The following is a 21,780-nucleotide window of genomic DNA, read 5'->3' as shown; positions in this document are numbered from 1 at the left end:
CTTAAGAATTATTTTTAGATATCCTGTTCAGAAATACCTGGGTTCCCGGCAGTTGAATGGTGAATTAGCCGGTATTTTTACTCCTTTGTATTCTAAAAAAAAAAATAGTTTTAGCTGAATTAAACTATACAGTGTGTATAAATTTAAAGTTTGTTTGTTTTGTGTTCTTTAAATGAATTTGATATATAAAAAAAACACAATGAGATATCAAATTTAGATTTTAAGAAAAATAATAGCAATTTATTACAATTTTGTTTAAAGTAAAAAGAAAATAAATAAAAGAAAAGAATTAACCCTTTATCTAATTTTGAATTCACTAAATGAAGATTTACTCTTTCAGTAAAAATTAAGCACCTTAAATCAGCTAAATAAAATATGTAAACTAGCCTTACAAGTCTAAGTGTTGTTCTTTACTGACTTCTTTTGTTCTATATTTCTTATTTTTCCTTATATTTTGTTTTACACCAAATCAACAGAAGTGATAAAAAATCACATCAAAGTTAAAGTTAAGCACTTCTGCTATAACACCTGAACTCAAACACCATTAACTCAGATCGTTTCACAATTGTAAAAAACAAGATTAATAAAGTGAACCTCCAAATCTTTACAATTTAAATGGTCTCAGTCTAGTTTACAAACCTATTATAAATCAGTCACAGTCAAAACAATCACAAAGTCACTCAGTCTAAAAAAAACATTAGTATGCATACTTTAACGTTGGGGCCTAGTTTGTTGGTGCACATTCATAATTGTATTGCTTCAGAACGATCTCTCATAATGCTATGATGATGTCACTTACGTCCATCCGATGAAAACCAAACATATGATGAAATCCCACCTGCACAAAGCTGCGATTTACCGATATCCCACGTGATAATTCCATGTCCAGCGCTGAAACAGGTCCAGGGACGTTGCTAGGGTCAAAGGGGATAAGGGGCTTAGCCCGAAAGAAGTATAATATAATATATAGTATAATATTGTCACACAACACACGAACACCAGGACTACACTTCCGCATTTCCCCGGACTACATTTTCATACATGCACTGCTCCCAGACACCCATGCTCATTCATCTGCTTGATTGCACTCACCAGCTGAACCTTGTCAGAGACTGATACAAACCATACATAAACCACTCATTCACTCACCCTGGTTGCCGAGTCTTGTTTACCCGAGTGTGATATTACAACGCGTTTCCTTGTCTTGTTTCTCTGTGTTAGACCTTAGCCTTGTATCCTTGTTATTCTGTTTAGCCGCCTGCCTTACGACCTATAGCCTTTACTTTGATTGCGATTCTGGATTGTCCACACATACCAGTTTGCACCTGTATGACCACTGCTTGCCTGACGCTGAATAAACCTGCATATTGGATCTTACCTCCAGTTGTATCTGTCACTTCCACCCCAGTCGTTACAAATATAATATAATATAATATAACATAATATAATATAATATGGAGTGTATAATATCAAATATTGATATTCAATAGGCTACTATTTTTATATAATAACAATTCTATCAAAAATAGTAAAAAAATAAAAATACATATCTATATGCTAGAAATATGTTTACTTTAATTTTTTTCAGAGGGAATTTTTTTTTCAGTTTTCCTTAAAATAGGGTTGATGTGGGCATTGTAGCACTTTAAATGCATTTAATGCCTGTTTTATTCATACTTAAGCAGAAATTCCATATATGCCTCACAAAAGTAGTAGAACATTCTAGGAAATCCCTAATATGGGGGAAGGCATCCAGCTATTGCTGTAATAGAATGACAATAAGATCTGAATAAACATAAAAAGGCTTTACAGTAACTGATAATTTACACGACTGCAACAATAAATGTTTTATACAGTTGAAGTCAAAATGATTAGCCCTCCTTTGAATTTTATTTTCTTTTTTAAATATTTCTCAAATGATGTTAAACAGAGCAAGGAAATTTTCACAGTAGCCTATGTCTGATAATATTTTTCTTTTGAAGAAAGTCTTATTTGTTTTATTTCAGCTAGAATAAAAGCAGTTATACATTTTTAAAAAAACATTTTAGCGTCAAAATTATTAGCCCCATTAAGCTATATTTTTTTCCTATAGTCTACAGAACAAACCATCATTATACAATAACTTAATTATCCTACCCTGTCTTTAAAGCCTTTAAATGTGACTTTAAGCTGTATAGAAGTGTCTTAAAAAATGTCTAGTCTAATATTATTTGCTGTCATCAAAACAGAATTTGCGGAAAAACGGGGCTAATTATTCAGACTTCCACTGTATGTGTTCTTCCAACCATTTTAGGTATTTTTGAATTATAGTCAATTTATAATTCAATGCTAACTGACATAGCATGTTAAAGTAGAATATAGCTATATAATAAGCTAAACGCATGAACTGTGATTTAACTATTACAGAAACAGATGTGACTGGCTATATCATATAAATATGCCTAGATATCTATCATATCTAGAAAGCTAGTACAATTTACGTTTTTTGACTAATTTGCATGAATTTAAACTACACACATTTTATACTGTGGAAACAAATAAGCTTCATCAGTAGTTAGAACTATTCAGTTTTGTGAAAGAGTTGTATTATTACCTCATTAGCTTCAGCTCCTCAAAATAATGAATGAATTAAGTGCAGTGGCGGGATTTTTTAACACCATGTGACAACAGAGCCACTCCCACCTGCCGGTAAAAACAGGTACTGCTAAACAGCTAACGATTTATTTACCAGACACAAACGCTGCGTTAAGTGGAATGTTTGTGATGTATGTGGTAATTTTCAGTACTTAGATAACAAACGAGCTGAGTCACAGTCACTTTTACTTTCACTTTGAAGACAATGGGCCCTATCATACACCTGGCGCAGTGTGGCGCAAGGCGCGGCGCAGTAGTCTTTTGGTAGTTTCAGCTTGGCGCAAGAGTCGTTTTGAGGCGTTGCTCTACGCTGTTTAAATAGCAAATGCATTAGCGCTCATTTGTGCGCCCATAGGCGTTCTGGTCTAAAAAGGAAGGCGTTCTGAGGCGGACCATTGGCGCGTTGCTATTTTGAGAAACTATAAAAGATTTTTCATTAGACCAAAACTAACCCGGTCTAAACTCCGGCGCAGAGTTGCGCCTCGCTTACGCACTGTCTAATACGCACAAGAGAGCAATAGGCAAATATCTTTACATATGAAAAATTTTAAATATTAAGGATATATATAGGATATAATAAGAATAGATATAGGATATAAATATAAAGGATTAAAACATTACAAAACATATTATTTTCTAGCCTACATAAATATGAATTATCACTGCTTTTATGTCTTCTTCATCTCGGGAGGCTTTTTCAGTTTATTTGTGACGATTTGCTTTTGTATAATGTTATTATTATTAGCAGTATTATTTATTATATCCCTATTTATATTTGTTTTATTAAAAACAAGCTTAGATTTGCCCACCTGTCAGGTTTTAGACCATATGGGGCATGGCAGGTGTATTTGGAAATAACTCAGTATTTTGACCACACTTGGCCATTATTGTTCATTTATTCGTTTGCTAGAAATTAGAACTGAATTTAGAAATAGTTTTGAAACAAATCTTTGCGCTTAACAAACGAAATTAATTATTTATAGGCTAATTGATGTCTGTGCGTAAAGATTTCCCTATTCAAGAGCGAAAGTGAAAGTAGATCATTTATCTCTCATTCTCACGCAGTAGATGCTCTGTTTAACAGTGTTCTGTTAAAAAACTGTTACCTGTTGACTGTTTGCTTGTGAAATGCTCATTTTTTCCACTTAGACTTACTTTGCGTGCTGTAAATAGCGAATGCGCTCTTGGCGCGACGCAGCAGGCTCTTTAAGGGAATGGGAGATGAGACTCTAATTGGTTTATTCTCAAAACACACCTATAACTCATTAAGAAAATAAACTCAACCCTTTTAGACCATGCGCCTTGGCGCAAGACAGATTTCCCGTCCTTAAATTAGCAAAAACGCGTCCTGACACGCCCTGAAAGCGTTTGTGCCCTGCGTTTTGCGCTCTGCGCATGGACCGTCAAAATAGAGCCCTTAATATTACTAATATATCGCCTCCCAACTATAGCAGCTGCTTCTCACGAGGCTCCTCTTTTTTTTCTCTCGCTCTCTCGCACAGCTTACGCTATAATGTCATCTTAAAGGAACAGTAACTGACCAGAAAAATAGTACACTCTCTGAACATGTTGTGTCATAGAAATACAAAAATCAAATATTGCTGGATTAAATACTTACATACAGTTAGAAATAAACAAAACACATATTATAATCTGAGAGTATTTTAGGGGTCCCTACAAATATAATGAATGGAAACACACAGGCATGTGTGTATAGACATATAGTGTACTACTGTACAGTAATGTGTCATTTGTTTGTTTCGGTTGCCTTCATTTTACCTGTTTCGTAATGGTGCAATGGTGTGCTTTATCTGCCTGATTCCCGCTGAAGTGGGCGTGCTGTGTGACATTTGATTCGAGGGACATTCTGGGGGCTGGGTTTGCGTAACGCGCTGCGAGCTACTTGCCCGACAGTGGAAATCCGACATGATTTCGGCCTCACTGCTCAACCTCCCGGGCGATTGGCCCAGCCCGATAAAAGCCCTGGCTCACACTGGCCCGACAGTGGAAATGAGGCTATTGTGTTCAGAGCTGAAAACACCAGTGTTCTGAAATGTATAATAAATCATCTGATGAGTGTTTTGAGCTGAAACTTTACAGACACATTCTAGGGACACATAAGACGAATCTTACATCTTGAAAAGGGGGTAAAATAAGTGACCTTTAATACTGGTTTTCAAAAAGTTCAATTTGTGTAATATTCTGAGACAAAATTGGAAAAGGTGCAGGTCATGGGCTGCACAGGGGCCACATGATCTCAATTAGGTACCTTTAACTAATTAAATTTTTTGTGGAGTTTCAAATTTAAAATGAGCCTATGGTGTCACATCAGAGGACATGGATTTCAGTGACAAAATGTATCAAGTTGTTTTTTTTTTTTAATTTATGGATTTTTAATAAATGGATTTATTAATTTGTAAGAGCTGTAATTTACTGAACGATGCTTGAGACAGTCACAGCAAAGGGCAGTTTTGAGATTTGGCAAAAAAATGAAAAATTTAATAATGTAGCAGTTTTATAACAAGACGTTAATGGAAGACAATGGAAATGTTTAAAGGGGTGGTCCAGAATGTAATTTTAAGGCTTGGTTGTGTTAATAAGATGTAAAGCAATGTTTGCTCATGTTTCACTTGAAGGGAATAACGTTATTTTTTCATAAATCTCACTTTAATTATATACAGCGACTCAGCTAACATGAAAACGACTGAAATATTTCCCAGTTTCTCTAAATGGCTCGCCCTCAAGTGACTCTGATTGGTCATGTGTCAATGTGCTGTGATTCTCGGATCGGCTCCACGTCACGGCCGTACAAGCACACGCTTTTTGTGTAAACAGTCAGTCAATCTCATGCCCGCTCTCTAAAATAAAATCTGACAAGTGTCTGTAAGGAGTGAAAATGGGGTGCGGCTCCATTGAGAGAGTTTGCCATTGTGTGTGTCTACGTATGTGTATGTGTGAACTGTCTGTAGACGCGTGTAACACTGGAAACACATGTGTGCGGGACCGATGTTTATTTTTCTTTTTATCTGATGCTTGGATTCAGTTATTTTCTGTATTATACAGTGATAATGTTGAAAGAAGAATAAAGCACAAGATTTGGGATGCAACCTGTGTGAGCCTTGATTGATTTTTCTGCTGCTACACGAGTTAGGGGAGCTCTCCTGTATTTTTTTAACTCAACACGTTACACAACGCCTTTCATATATATTTGGAAAATGCAGGCGTAAGTAATATGAAGCTTTCACATATCTTTTGTGAGTTCATTATCTGAGATGTGAAATGCACAGAAAAGCTGGTGACATGCACGAGCTGGTGAAGAGTGTGTGTGTGTATGTGTGTGTTGACAGCTGTTTGACTGATAAATATGAATTTGTAGCTAAATCGTTAGCGGTGGCGAACAGCATTTCCCGTTGTTTACATCATTGCTACAACATACCATTACAGCTAGACACTGTGCATGTCATAATCAATTTTAACAAATAAAAACACTTACAGGTTGTGAGTCCACAGCTTCTGCTTGTTGGAGCTGCTCCTTCTTTGAGGCAATTTTAACCGAATAGAGCACTGAACTGGGAGAGATTCTGGAAGCTGTGTTTTGTCAAATAATGCTTGCTATGTTTTTATAATTCTCTGGAACATAATTAATATTGAACTGTTAGCACTTCTGTCTTTGCGTTGTGTCCTTTGGAAGCCCAAATATAGAAACAAAAGAAGCTCTGTGGAAATAGCAGGATGGCATTTTCTCCCTCTGCTGTAACATTACAGTGCCTCTGGCCACGCCCCTTTGCTGCACAGTGTGTGTGAGCGCGGTGAAAGTACGTTTGTGATCTCAGAGGCCCGGAAGTATTTTTTTGCAGTCCCCAAAATTCGTTCATTGTAGGCTTTGCTAAGCTAACACTGTAAAAAATCAAGGCCTCCCTTTGCATTGAACTTTGAGCAATTTACATTCAGAGTTGATGTTTATGTTCACACAGCTACATTACACATCAACTAAAGTTTAAAATATGATGTGGTAGAGGACCACCCCTTTATAACTAATTTACTGCATTTTAAATGATGACAATGTAAATTATATACATTTTTGTCATGTGTGACAGTGAAAGTGTAACATTACCTTAACATCCCACATGCTTAGACAAGCTTATACTTGCACTATTCCAGTAAATTATTATTATTATTTTTTTAGATTTGGCAAGTAGGTTGGGCTCTTATCTGATTGTCTTCATTTGTAATAAACATTGTTGCACCTCAGTAACAATCAGCATCGCATTTCAACTTAAGCCAAAGATACCAGGAGGGCATATTTATGATCCATTATCTCTCATGTATGCAATCGCTTAAACAAAATGTGTTTTGAAGGTGTATTTAATGCTGTCACCTTCAGTGTATATTATTTATAGCTATATGGGTTGCTCATGGCTTTCCTCTCTGTTGCACCTTTATATTCGTTCGGTTTAGGAGGAAATAGGTCACCCAGATAGCCCAAGGAATTTATGTGCATGGCTGCATAGCAGTAACTCAGTAGATCTCGCCACACTCGCATTATTCACTTTCTGCATGTCAAGTCCTCACACGGCTGCATCATGTAACCCTTGGTTCTTCTACAGGACTGACATTCCTGTTCTTGATTACTTGATAAACAGGAAGTGGCATAATGAGGTTGGATACCGAGATGAAAGTAAGAATGGGAGGAACCCAATGAAATCGCACTAAAAATAATTTCAGGGAGCCACACCTTTAACAACAGCGGTTTGATTAGATCGGTTGTCAGCAAGTTTATTTTAATGAGAACATGTGTATGTTCTAATGACTCATTCAACATGTATTCATGTAAATATTTGACCACATTTGCTTTCTTTATATTTGTTGTATTGATTTACTGCGAACGAGCCAGCATTACTCATGATTTCAAAAATAGAAATGCTCTTTTTCTTTTGTTTTATGCTCTATAGCTCGCAATAATCCAAGACCATTGTGATGACAGATTATGCGTAACTCAACATTAGACAAGATTTTTTTTAAGTCTTTGTGTTGAAGGCATAGAAAGCAATGTCTGGATCCATTCATTTTAATTGTTTACTACTTGACACAAAGCTTTTACAGCTCCTTGATAATTTGTTTACATATTTAAGTGGAACTTTAAAAACTATAGCTCCTAGAACTATTGGCAGATGTACTGGCAGTGTCGTGACTTTTTTTTATAGAATTTGAAGAAATTGGTTCCGACTGTACGTGTGGTAATGTTGAACTTGTGATCATATGATCTCGATTATATAATTATATGATGGGATATATGATCTCAAAGGGGTTTTATTTTGGAATTTGATTTGAAACCTTTCTTATTAAAATGGACATCATGTCAGCCCATGTTTTTTGTTTCCTGAACATGTCATGTAATTGAAAGCTTGAAGTCCATGAGAGTTGACAATTGTCCTCCAAATCAAATGGCGGTAAGGCTTGGCTTGTTGTAATTTGAAAAAAAAATCCACTACATAAGAAGCATTGCATCACTTCACTCAAGACAGATTTATTGTTGGCCAATATTTCATAGATTGTATGTAAAAATGAGAGATTGCACTAACTAATTAAAGTTTAAAAGTTTTAGATCAGGATCTTCTCAAATATGTTTGTCCAGTAGGATGTACAATGGGTTTAAAATCTGTAACTAAATTTACATCTCTAGTAATGCTGATTGCACTTTTTTATATTAAAAACTACATTGAAGTTCTTATACATTGCTGAAACAATTTCATATGCAAAATATACAGACTTGAAGTTCTTGAGCATATGAAAATATCTCAGATGTGGACATTATGTGAAGTGATGAGGAAGATGAAGACAAAATTTTGTTATAACTAAGGTGCAAGGTTTATGTATACAACAGTAAAATATGTTAATGTTTGTAATTTTGAAAAAAAATTTCAAGATTATACCAGCAATCATGTATGGTTTTTTGTGGGTATAACGTCCGGAAAGTACAGCTGTTCTCTGAGCAAAAAATATATATATATGCTTAGAGTGTGGTGAATTTATATTATTATAATTTGATCTCATTTATAGGAGCCTCAAGAACTGTGAAAACATACTTGTACATTTTTCAGAAACTTGTTAATAATACTTAATTCTGAATGGATAACATGTTTTTTTGTATGTATATTTCTTATGTCATTTGCCTATTTATTGGTTAATTATGGATATTATTGTTTGCGTGTATGATGTCTCAAGTTTGACTATTACTAGGGTTCTCTTGTATTTCCTGTTTGACCTGATATGGGTCAAAACATTGTCTAATTAAATTGTACTATGAGAGCTACATTAAGTAGTTTCTAAGTTTCGAAGTAGCTAGCTAAGTAGTTTCCTTCTGTACTTATGGGATTCCTCATTTTATAGTTGTTGCAATATATGCTTATTGTGGATATGTGCCCATCTACATTTCTGGAGAGCGCTTATTATGTAGCCAGAGGTATGTCTGGCTATTTCGTATGTAAATCATACTCTACAGAGTGGTATGACAACGACGACAGCTTCTGGTCCTTTTAGCGCTAACAGCTGACTGCTTACCTCCGCATGGACGACTTTTCCATTGTTACCAGTTTACCCAGTGGCTCGCCGCACAAGTTGGTGGACTTGGGATGGGAGCGTAGTTAACTGCAATGACAAGGTTCAAGTCTGGCAAAGAACAGTTCCAGAAACCAGGTAAAACATAAATAAACACTATTAGTTGTGTTACTGTACGTAGCGGAACCATGGTGCTATGAACATAAAAGATAAGGATGACTGTCTATTAAAAGAGGTCACCCGGAGTCCCCTTTCCTGCTCCCCAAGCACACACACACACAGGCCAAGTTGTCGAAAAAGGTTAACAGATTTATTAAACATAAATATTTCCAATATCAAAACCATGGTGGTAAGGGAACAAACGGCCAAAACAACAAACAAAACAAAGTACGCTACCTAATATTAAGCGTCTCTTAAAGCCCCGGTCAGATCACTTGATTTAGGCATGATTTCCTTGACGTAGGGTGTCACGGGGATTCGAAAACAACAAATGGGCATCGTGACACAAGATTCATTCGTTTCTTCTCGTGTAATGTGCCATAGTTCACGACAACCGATATCATGTCTGAGATGCCTCACGACACCATCGCAGCAAGTCTAGCATGTTTAATTTTTCCCCCCATCTTCACGACGAGTTCCGTCTTGTGGATGACACTGTGCAATAAGAGCTCTTCATTTCTCGGTTATATCAGTGGGTGCTGCTGTCAATGCACTTGTCAGGTAATCAAAAAATAGGCTGCATGCATATTTATACTTACTTATGGGTGCATGGGTCACCGGTGGATATGGGTTCATTTAGAAGTCCCTATATTGTTTACCTCACTGTAAAAAATGACACAGTAAATATGGCTCATTTAAACAAACAAATTTCACTTAAAAAGTTTAGTTTTGGACATTGCTTAATTTTAAACTACAAATGTTACATAAAATATTGATTTCACTGTTTACTTTATTTAATAAAGAAAAACAACTAGCAATTTTTAGTAAAGTTAGCAATAATTTGAGGTTTAGTCAATTGAACCCAATATTTTAGGATCATCCGATTACCACGTGCCGCTGTACCACAGCGCGCAATTTGAGGAGTCCATTTTGGAAAATCAGCTTGGGAGAAGGCTGTTCATCTTTTGGCAAGCTATTGCAAACGTTAAATGATATTCCTTATGCCTGCTTATAAATAATGCATGTCTAAATGTTTAGATGGCAATTTACAGTATAACGAATGGATGCTTTTAATAAATGACCATGCTTGACTCAACACAACGTGTTAACCCTGATCCGCAGGAGTGTTTGAAGCCAGGTCTGTCAGCTGATCTATTATATATCTGCTCCGGTTTGTATTTGTTAAGGTGCTTTTTACTGAGCTTTAAACGATTATCATTGTGGCCAAACACTGTTGAGCATGTGAACATGGTGGGAAATGCTGGTATACTCTCATTGTAAAAATTTCAGTACCGCCTGACTTTTGAAAACTTAAAAGTTTTATTGTATTGTTTTGTTTGTTTGTTTTTGTGTTGTTTTTTTGATTAAATTAATAATGAAAGTATATTTATAAGTAAATATAAGTAAAATTTGTTAGTTTTTTTTTAAGATCAAAGAAGAATTCAAAGGATTGACGGCTGCTGATGTGGAATCTACCGTCATTGAAAATTTCGACAATTACACAGAACAGCTTGTCCATTTATTTCACAAAAAGGAGGGAAGTGCAGGATGCAAAATCTGTGATGTGATGAAATTGCTGGAGCAGGTATTGTTTACTGAAAATTCTGCTTGCCTGTTTTAGCATTTAAATTTTAGATGTTCATTGTCTCTACCATGTAATGCATTTTAAAATATTACAATTTATTTATATATTTCTTTCTATTTGCAATCACAGTGTGGACATTCTCTGGGAGGTGGTGATATGCTGTCTGACTGTGTACCTGTCTGACAACCTTGAAAATCTGATTACACATTACGTGGTTAGTGAATGTAGTTCATTTAGTTCACTTTCAAATGACTTTTGTAGCAGGTTTTAATTGCAAACCTGAAAATACAATTAACCATGTAAAATGTCAATTTAGAAAGAGAAACTTTTTTTTATATTTGAGTGATTTTAGTCATCTTAAATTGAGTTCAACAAAAATTTTAAATTTCCTGTTTTTTAAATCACCCCAGCCAATCGAAGATGTGAGTAACATTTTTTCTTCTCTAGTAGAACAGTAAAGAAAATTTGGAACTGAAGCACCTGTGGTCTTTGATAAAATGCTAGTTAGCAGATGAAAGTTAGTGAACAAAGATCACAGTTTAAGTTAATTTTCTTTACTGTTCTACTGAAAAAAAGTTCTGACTTTCAGGTTCTGATTGTATTTTTCGGTTTCTTACTTTTTCCCCCTTTTTTACTTGGCTGTGCCTTTTTATTTCTTTATGAACTGATGCATAATATACATTTTGATTTTTGTTTTGTTTCAGGACACTTGTGGGGAAACGGACCAGCTGGACATTGGAGAGCACATACCAAAAACTGTGACCATACGCACACATACACTACGGACAATTTAGCCTACCCAATTTACCTATACCGCATGTCTTGGACTTGTGGGGAAAACCGGAGCACCCGTAGGAAACCCACATCAACACAGGGAGAACAAGCAAACTCAGCACAGAAACACCAACTGACCCAGCCAGGGCTCGAACCAGCGACCTTCTTGCTGTGAGGCAATTGTGCTGAGTGTTTGACAAGAACAGCTTTGAACGCTACTTTTCAGAATACTCTTGAAACAGTTTTTGAACTATTGTTTCTATTAAAGCAGTACATTTGTAAAAAAATTTGCATTTTTTTGAACACCAAAAAATTTTTAAGGAAATGTTTTAAGATGCATTTGTCTAATAAAGAAATTCTTTACTTTAATCCTGTTATCTGTGTTTTTTCCACCCTTTGTAATGTATAGCTAATCGTAAGTTAACTAATAAGTGACTTAGTATTTTAAAGTTGAAGAACTAAACATTTTCAGTTCAATTGGCTTAAGATTTTATAATTGGGTAAACAGAACTTTAATGGTAGAAATAACTTAAATTTGTAAACAAAAACTGCTTAAAATATTAAGTTACACCAACCAATAAATTTAAGCAAAACTATTTGCTAGAATACTTAAAAAATTAAGCATCACCAACTGAAGGTTTTTTAGGTAATATTGCTTTAAATTTAATGTGAAAATTGCTTAAAAAGAGGGATGCAAAAATGATGCACTATATTCTTAAGTAAATCTAGCATATAATTTTTTTCAGTGCATGTTACTTTAAATATTCGATCGGAATTAGCATGCACGCATGGCTTCAAAACGACATTAACACTATTTAATTCACTGTGAACAATGGCTGCTAATATGATTACCCTATTTACAATTTGCAAAGAATACTTTTCTGAAATTATATTATTAGGTGAATATCTGAATATCAGAATATAAAACCATTTTTAACTCTATGATGATATGATATGGTTCTATAAGCTTTAACTCCCTGTTCTACAATATTAAGTTGTTTATAGCGGAAAGTGTTTTATAGTGGACTTGTTTATGTGCGTCACCTCAAATGTTATTCATTATTCTTGTTTATTGATAACTGATCCACAATAGATACATAAATATTTAGTAAAAATTATAGCAAATGAAATTCGCTTCAAAAAGATATATTTTTAAAGAAAATTTGATTTTTGTTTGTATCTCCACTACTCAATTATACGGGTGGATGATTTATTTCGCTCTGAGGAAAATAAGGATTTAATGAATCCTTCACTGTAATTGAATCACAAATCTCAGTTATATATTTGCGAATTTTTAATACGTCATTATTTTAAAGATTATGTCTGAGCATGATTTTTCCTTGCTGCTTATGTGCTTTTATTATTCCGTCTCTCTCGCGACAAGTTCAATGGAAGGATTGTTTATTAAGAAACCCATGGCAAAAAATATACATTTAGAGTTGAAAGAAAATATCTTATATTTTTAATATATAATAAAAAGCATGTAACATAGCCAGAAAGAGACTCTGTGTGTGCATCAGAAAAACTGGTTAAGCCTCATGTATTGTCAAAATAAGTTGCAAAAAGAAAAGAAAACGCAGACTTTGCTAACGTTACAGAACAGACTGGGCTGTAAATCATACATGCCTATTGATCATTCAGATGATAGCTTACTTATTTTCTGATAGCACACACAATCTAAAAACTTTCTCTGTATCCAAGACATTATTATATAAGAACTTATTTGAATGCATTAGTTTACTGGATCCTTGGACTGAGAAGTTTACAGGGGTTCACTGGTTTGAGAAATGTCTGGTTGTAAAACCTGCTTCTTTTTATTTGTAAGGTAATGTTTTCGTTATTATGTTCTGATTCAAATTACTGGGGTGTGGGAGACGGAGAGGGCGCAAATCATCGAATATCAAAAAGTTACGAATTGCCGTAAGATTGCGTTGATTTAACGCAAGCCGGTGCCACAGTTTTCACTGCATCATCACTGTGACATTTATTCACATTTGACTGAATGTGGTGGACTGTTATGATTTTAGCTACTGTAGGATGCTACTGAATGATGCGTATCAGAGGGGATTTAGAAGTGGGTATAAGCTGTGTGATAAATAAGTGGTATACCGTACCTGCATCAACCTGTTCTCACGGATTGCCTGCTTATACCCTCCAATACACCATATTATCATCATTTTTGATAGCAATTTTTAAACAGCATTTACGCCCTTGTCCTTTTTTTTATAAGCCAGTTTCTGAAGCTTTGAATGCACCATTTGCTGCAATAGACACCTGACTTTTTATTTAATGAACACTTTATTTGCGACACACACTCTGCCAATGTTAAGTTTTTAAGTACCCTCATTTTAGGTTATATGTTTGCAGAAAAACTTGCACAAAAATGATAAAATATATATTTCAAATTACATGATGCATTTAGCAGGCCTAAATAAATTTTTTGCAACAGGCGTTAACACACAAATTAAACAGTTTAAAAGTTTACAAACATTTAATGTTCCTTTGATTTGACCTTTGGTGCAATAAATAATCCTGAAATATTAAAAGTGTTAAAATATTCTTTAAATGTATTTTATAACTATGAAATTTAATTACTAAACAATAAAGCATTAACTTGCCAAAAAATGATTCACTTTACCACGGTAAAATAATGCCTCCACTTAAGCAATATTAAAACCTAGTCTATATAACCACAGAAATATACATACAATAACATCAAAGTTGCATAATTATAAAATAAATAAAAAAATAAACAAGATGCGCTTATATATATGTTTTTTTATTTTTTATTTTATTTTATTTTTTTAGGGCACCGGCACACCCTGGCTACGCCCTTTTTAAAAAGGAATTATAAGTTTGATCCTATCCTAATGAGTTCCCCTAAATAATGTAGCCTAGTCATTAGTTGTCTGCAAGCATCAGTGTTTATTGAGATTAAAACAAACATTTTAAAAAACGAACATATTGAAAATTAGATTAAAAAATATATATTGTTATAGCAACCTATGTGACTGCTTTGGGAAATAACACTCGTCGTAGACGTCACAGGATGACTAATCGTGAAGGAACGTGTAATCTGGCACATTTGCTGCCCACGACCAAGTCAAGATTTTATTAAGAAAAAAAATTATAAATAAATAAAAATCACATTATCTGACATAAGCCTCTTTTACACATACAGACCTTTCCGGAAAATTACCGGCAATTTTCAGTAAAGGTCTGTATGTGTGAACCCTTTTTAAAAAAAACTTAATTCCGCCTATTTTCCGGAAAGATAAGTTGTAACATCACCGATAATTTGCTGGAATGCTGCGCTTTGTGAACGCAGAAGGAAGATTGCCGGAAAGAGTGCGTTCACGTCTAGAACGTGCTGACATAAGACTTCGAATTTAGCCAAACACTCAGACGCATTCACATTTGCGCGGTTTGTGAGAATAAAAGCCTGTTATTATTTTTCCAGACACATTAAGCTGCTAGATGTTAGTCAGATAACATTTCTATGTTCCTTCTTAAAGGTACACCAAAACACCGAAACACCAAAACACATTTTTCTTGACAGAAATTTAAAACATGGAACAATCGCTCACTTTTTCAAATGTCTAATAAGGTTGTTTAATCCCGCCTCTTTTCGCAGCTCCACACGACAGAATATCGCAAGCTCAAACTCTAAAGCTGCGGTCACATTAGAGTTTGAGCATGCGATATTCTGACGTGCGGCGCTTCGAAAAAGGGTGGGATTAAACAAGCTTATTAGACATTTTAAAAAATCGAGCGATTGCTCCATGTTTTAAATTTCTGTCTAGAAAAATGTGTTTTAATGAGATTAAAGCTGCGGTCACACTGGGCTTTTCCTCCCATAAACTTCCATTCGTACGTGCACGAGTGCGTCGATTCGGAAACCGAGGGTCATGCGTCAAGTTTCGCAAGTTGCTGCCATGCAAAGTTCAAGCTTGGTGAACTCTGACCTGCGAAATCGCACCACTTGACTGTGTGAGACCAATTGAGGATCCAAACATGACCTCTCTGGACAGAAATTAAAAACATGGAGCAATCATACGCTTTTTAAAATGTCTAATAAACTTGTTTATTCCCGCCCCTTTTTGCAGCGCCGCAGGACAGAACTTCGCATTATCAAACTCTAGTGTGACCGCAGCTTTATGATTATGAGCTTATGAGAGCTTATGATTGCTTGCAGCTGGCCCGCATTATTCAATTCATGAGCCAATATAACTACCATAAGTTCCATATGACAGACATCTTCGTTTTAAAGACAGCTCTGCTACGAATCAACAGCTACTGCTACTGTAATTACAACAACAACAACTACATCTCAAACTATACACCAACAACAATTTTATCAACAACATCAAAACCTTCCACTTCAAATTGCCTCACACATCGCATCCGCTTTGTCTTCAACCTAATTCTCCAGCAAGATCACAGTCAAAACTCAATCACTGTCCACAAACTCTGCTTAAACTCTAAAGACGCCGACGAACCAAGCCATTGCAATAACTCACTGCTCTCCTAGCGGTGCACCCGTGGTAACATATTTTGTATGCTTTAAGGGGAAGCCTCGAAAAAAAAAAAAAACTACTCCCCAACAAAGACTAAACTATTATAAATCTTTTGAAAGACGAGACTCGCATGAATAAAAAGTTATCAACCAATAGCTTACCTTTCAAGCCTCCCGCCCGTCCACAGATCCGCAACATTCCAAAGTAATTCGACAGCAAAGATCCAGGTAATCTAGTCTTTAAGCATTGGTCCGCATCATGTTCGTGCATAGAAAAACATCATGGATTGCGCTGTTATCATCCAAGCTAGTCACTGCAGCGCAACAGCATCTCTACTCATATACACTAGTATTTTTGGTTAACAAAATGGCAATTTTTTAAATATATTTTTATTATTTATAAAATAAATAAATAAATAAATGTAAAAAATAAAAATCTCTGTTAAATCTAATAGCCAGTTAACCTCTGGAAAGATTATTACCTAACCAGTGAATATTACCCAGCTATTGAATAACATTATAAACATTAAGCACAGAAGTCCAATTGTAATATCCCAGTGACTCATGTGTTGATATACAAAGTGTCATAAATAAGTTTATAATGGCAAGTCAGTTAGATGTAAAAATGGCAAAGAAACAAACTTCCCATGAATAGAAGGAGGATCTTTTTGACAAATGGATCTTTAATAGATACTTCCAGGACCATCAGACAAGCCACACCCTATATCCTCAGCTCCCCATCCATCTGCCATCCTGTGGGGGGACGAATAACCACCTCTACCATCCTTGCACATTGCAACAACAAAGCCATTGGACCATCCATTAACAAAAGGTGCTTCTATTCACAGTCGCCCATGTCCTTATTAAAGCGGCTTACATGGATATCAGCTAAAACTATTTATTATGTCTGCCGTACATGTACCATGTTGTAAAAAAAAAAATCAGATTCTCTCTTGTTTCTCATTTCAGAGACTATGACATTCGGCTGCAGAAGCTGACCCTCATTCAACCCATTACATTCTATAGACATTCCAAATATAATCACACTGTACACAAAGGATACATTTCCACTCACATAGCCCATATATTTGGTGTTGCCGCCTTTAATGAATATTTAGATGGAAGTGTATGCAAGCTCAGGCCGAGCGTCACTGCTGCGGCAGTGGTGCAGAGGGGAAAAGAAGCTCAGCTGAGCTTCTCTGCTGTTGCAGAGGTGTGGTGGAAGTCAATATTGGAAGGCAAGTACGCTTCCACGGAGGCGATTTAACTGGTGTGGCAGTGCAGGGAGTGTGTCGGTACTGAATGGCTTAAAGGAGATGTGTGTGAACTTAGGCAGAGCATCACTGCTTCGGCAGTGGTGCAGAGGGAGAATAAAGCTGGAATTATACTCGTGCCTGGCGCCACATCAGGCACCTCCGCTGACTGCGCGCGCCCCTCGCAAAACTGCCGAGGCTTTTATACTTGCCACATTCACCGTTGTGATATTCTTTAAAACGACAGGGGGCAGTCAAAAGAAACCCACCTTAAAATCAGTCGGATAAACAGAGAAGTACAAACTCATATCATAATGTCGTTCAATATTCTAAACTAATTATTTGTATTGTTTTTATAAATTATTTTAATGATTATAAGCATTTTTATAACCTTTAAGATTTTTTTTATTAAACTTTGATGCATCACTTTCTTTTTATATCTGACAGTTTTACTTTTTAAAGTTTATTACAATATTAATCACAAGAAAACATGAGTTGCTCTACTAATGTATTTTTATTATGGCAAGGATAAAAACAAAAAACAAAAAGTACACTTACTAAAAAAATACAGATGTATTACAAATACGATCCAATAACATACGTTAGTGTAAAGGCTATGACTGGTGGAAAAACATATTCAGTAATTGTGTACAGGGGTCTACACTTTTGCTATGATTTTTTTTTTTTTTTTTGGCATAAACCTTATCCCTCAGGTTTTTTTTTTTCAAATTTTTTTAACATAAACTTTCCCCCTTTCCCACTGTTGTTTTTATTTCTAGCAAATAATTAGTGGTCATCACTTGCTTTTTTCATATCTCGGACAGTTAACCTATACAATTTTGAGTTGCTCTACAATCAAATGTTTTATTATCGCATAAATAAAAGCAAAAAAAGCACACTTACTTAAAAATACTGATTATTTTAGATTTAGCCCGCTCCACAATTCATATTACTGTCTGGCTAGTTTCTGTCCTATTCTTATGCTAAAAAGGCAGTGATGGTCCAACATTCCTGACCATTATCAACAATAAAGCCCAGAGAAACAGGCCATTAGTATATCTATTCCTTTCCAGTTATTAAAAATAATTTTGTGACTTCATTATAGTTTTATAACTATTAAATTGTTTTTAATACAAAATTAAACAAATCAGTGCAAAACCTCTGACTGGTGGAAAAACATATTCTGTAATTGTGTACATTTTGCCATGGCCTCTTTTGATTTTAATAAACTTATTATTCAGGTTTTTCCAAACCTTTAAACAAAAACTTTCTCCTTTCCCATGGCTGTTGCAATTTCTAGGCAAGAATTATTGATTATCTGGTTATCTCTCTGATCACGGGTCATAAGATTTTTGTTCAGTCCTACTGTTTCAGATAAAATCACTTCAGAGTGGTTCATATTCAACTCAAATCAGTTGCGGCGCCGCGCACACTCTTCGCTCGAGTCTCAAAAAATGCCCGACGCCCCGCCAGCAGAAATCATGCCGCGCGCATCCAAAGCGAACCTCCGCAAACTCCGCGATGACATCACATTCGCTGCACACACTCAAGCAAACAAGCGGACGTGTCGAGTATAAACAAGGCTTAAGGCTCGGCGGAGCGTCTCTGCTGTTGCAGAGGTGCAGTGGTAGTCAGTATTGGAGCGTTATGAGTGCTCCCGCAGGAATGTTAAATACTGTCGGTAGTGATATGTAGAAAGTAAATAAGGGTTCAGCTAGAGCGTCACTGCAGTTGCAGTGTTGCTATGGGTGAGTGTAGCTCACACTCTTGATGCCATATTCACACAAGCCTTTTTAGTTTTTGAGATATTCTGAACTAACATCAAATTTCAATCATACAATTACCTCACCATATCTAATCTAACTTTGCAGGATGAAGAAATGCTATCTTCTTTATTAAGCAAATCAAAATAAATAAATTTTGCAAAGGACATTTTATATAAAGTTTGATATCCCCTCCCCCGCGCACCCATTCTAAACCCTCTTAGCTTTCTTACACCACAGGAGAGCAATACCACCTCAAGGAAGCCCAGCTGATCCTCTCCAGCCAACTTCCACCCACATGCATTTCTAGGTATAAGTATGACCTTTTCCCTATTCTCCCTACTATTATTACAGGAGTTGGTTACACTACCCTCTCCCCTTTTTACTTCCTTTAACTTTTCCCTCCAAACTTGAACTATGCCATACTTCTATTCACTTCCATTCACTCCAGCTCTGACCTATTTAACTGCCGCAGCAGTGATGCTCTGCCTGAGTTCCCACACATCTCCATTTAGCTATTCAGTACCGACACACTCCCTGCACTGCCACACCAGTTAAATCGCCTCCATGGAAGCGTACTTACCTTCCAATATTGACTTCCACCGCACCTCTGCAACAGCAGAGAAGCTCAGCTGAGCTTCTTTTCCCCTCTGCACCACTGCCGCAGCAGTGACGCTCTGCCAGAGCTTGCATAAACTTCCATCTAAATATTCATTAAAGGCAGCAACACCAAAGCTCCAAAAATATAAATTTATTAAAGCTTTGTGTCAGCTTTTTTTAATTTAATAAATTAATATTTTTGGAGCTTTGGTGTTGCCGCCTTTAATGAATATTTAATTTGCACATTTTGCGTAATTTGCATCTAACATACCACTACTGACACACTCCCCAGCACTGCCACAGCAGTCTAAATGCCTCCACGGAAGCGTATTTACCTGTTGTTATTATTGACAACCATTGCAGAGATGCCCCGCTCAGCTTAAATTCTCCTCTGCACCACTGACTTCCATTGCACCTCTGCAACTGTAGAGATGCTCCGCCTGGCTTACATTCTCCTCTGCACCACTGACTTCCATTGCACCTCTGCAACTGTAGAGATGCTCCGCTTAGCTTAAATTCTCTTTTGAACCTTTGCACCACTGACTTCTATTGCACCTCTGCAAATGTAGAGATGCTTAGCTTAAATTCTCTGCACCACTGATTTCCATTGCACCTCTGCAACTGCAGAGAAGCTCGGCTTAGCTTAAATTCTCTGCACCACTGACTTCTATTGCACCTCTGCAACTAAAGAGATGCTCCACCTAGCTTAAATTATTTTTTGCATCACTGACTCTATTGCACCTCAGCTGCAGCAAAGACGCTCTGCTGAGCTTGTCCTGACATTTCATCAATACAATTTTAAGAGTCTTTCTAGCAGAGCTCATACATCCTGCATTAAAATTATTACATCTGTCTCACTCTCCCGTCCAGTCACGACAGTTAAATACTGCCACGGGAGCACACATAAAATTTGCAACATCGGCAGCCAATACACCACTTCAGTTGTAGCGATCCCTCTAACCTAAACTTTTACACTCTGCACCGGTTCCATCTTTGCTCCTGTAAACCCTCTCCTGGTACCATCTTTTAAACATTCCATTCAGCATCCAGTTATGGCTTTGATCTTTATAGCCTTTTGGGGGGTTCTTTAATACGCGGCTGCTGTCCCGAGCCTATTAAGGCATCTTGGGAAGTTCTCGAGATCTACGTGAGCTCAAACTCCCCTCTCGCCTTGCAAACGGGACGGAGCCCCCAGCTCGAGGATCTTTTAAACTCAGGGCTCTTTCCTGAGACAGCATGCCAAACAAGCTTTATAAACAATCATCAGCTAAGAGTGAACTCTTGAAGTGAAGTTTCTTTATGAACTAATTTTGAGAGGATCACGTGCATATGATTGCTTGCAGCCGACCCCACATTATTTCATTTATGATTCACTAATCAGATAGTTCCTAAGCCACTATAAGTACCCCAAGTTCCTTATGACAGCCATCTCCTACTTTTCCTTTCCTAGATGGGTGGCACAGTGGCCCAGTGGTTAGCACTGTTGCCTCACAGCAATAACATCACTGGTTCTAGTCCTTACCAAGCCAGCTGACGCTTCTGTGCTAAGTTTACACGTTCTCCCCATGCTCACGTGGGTTTCCCTGGGTTGTCCGGTTTTCTTCCCACCATCAAAAAAACAAAAAAAAAAACATGCAACCTATGTTAATTGAATAATCCAAATCGGCATCATAGACATGCTCTAAGTAAATGGTTATCTCTTAAGAGCAATCACTATCAGTTCATTAGCTACTACAGCAGGGGAATTCTCAAGATTTACCTGAGCTCAAACTTCCCTCTCGCGTTGCAAACGGGAGGGAGCCCCCAGTTCGGGGATCTTATGAGCTTAGGGCTCTCTCCCGAGACAGCATGCCAAACAAGCTTTTTAAACAATCATCAGCTAAGTGTGAACTCTTGAAACCCAAAAATAAAGTTCTGCAAATAAAACAACAATTCTAC

The 21,780-nt window shown here is 36.4% G+C and overlaps 1 long non-coding RNA gene across 1 annotated transcript; it reads left to right on the top strand.

Annotated features, from left to right (window-relative positions):
• The first annotated feature begins 10,780 nt into the window (after positions 1-10,780).
• LOC147840579 (uncharacterized) lies at positions 10,781-12,079 on the top strand. The gene is made up of 3 exons (XR_015509224.1): positions 10,781-10,936; positions 11,066-11,150; positions 11,641-12,079. It is a non-coding gene; the product is annotated as an uncharacterized LOC147840579 (long non-coding RNA).
• The last annotated feature ends 9,701 nt before the right edge of the window (positions 12,080-21,780 follow it).

This window comes from Danio rerio, chromosome 15, assembly GCF_052040795.2.
Source record: "Danio rerio strain M-AB ecotype USA chromosome 15, GRCz13ab, whole genome shotgun sequence".
NCBI classification, from domain to species: domain Eukaryota; kingdom Metazoa; phylum Chordata; class Actinopteri; order Cypriniformes; family Danionidae; genus Danio; species Danio rerio.
This window is presented reverse-complemented; position numbering and strand designations above follow the sequence as displayed.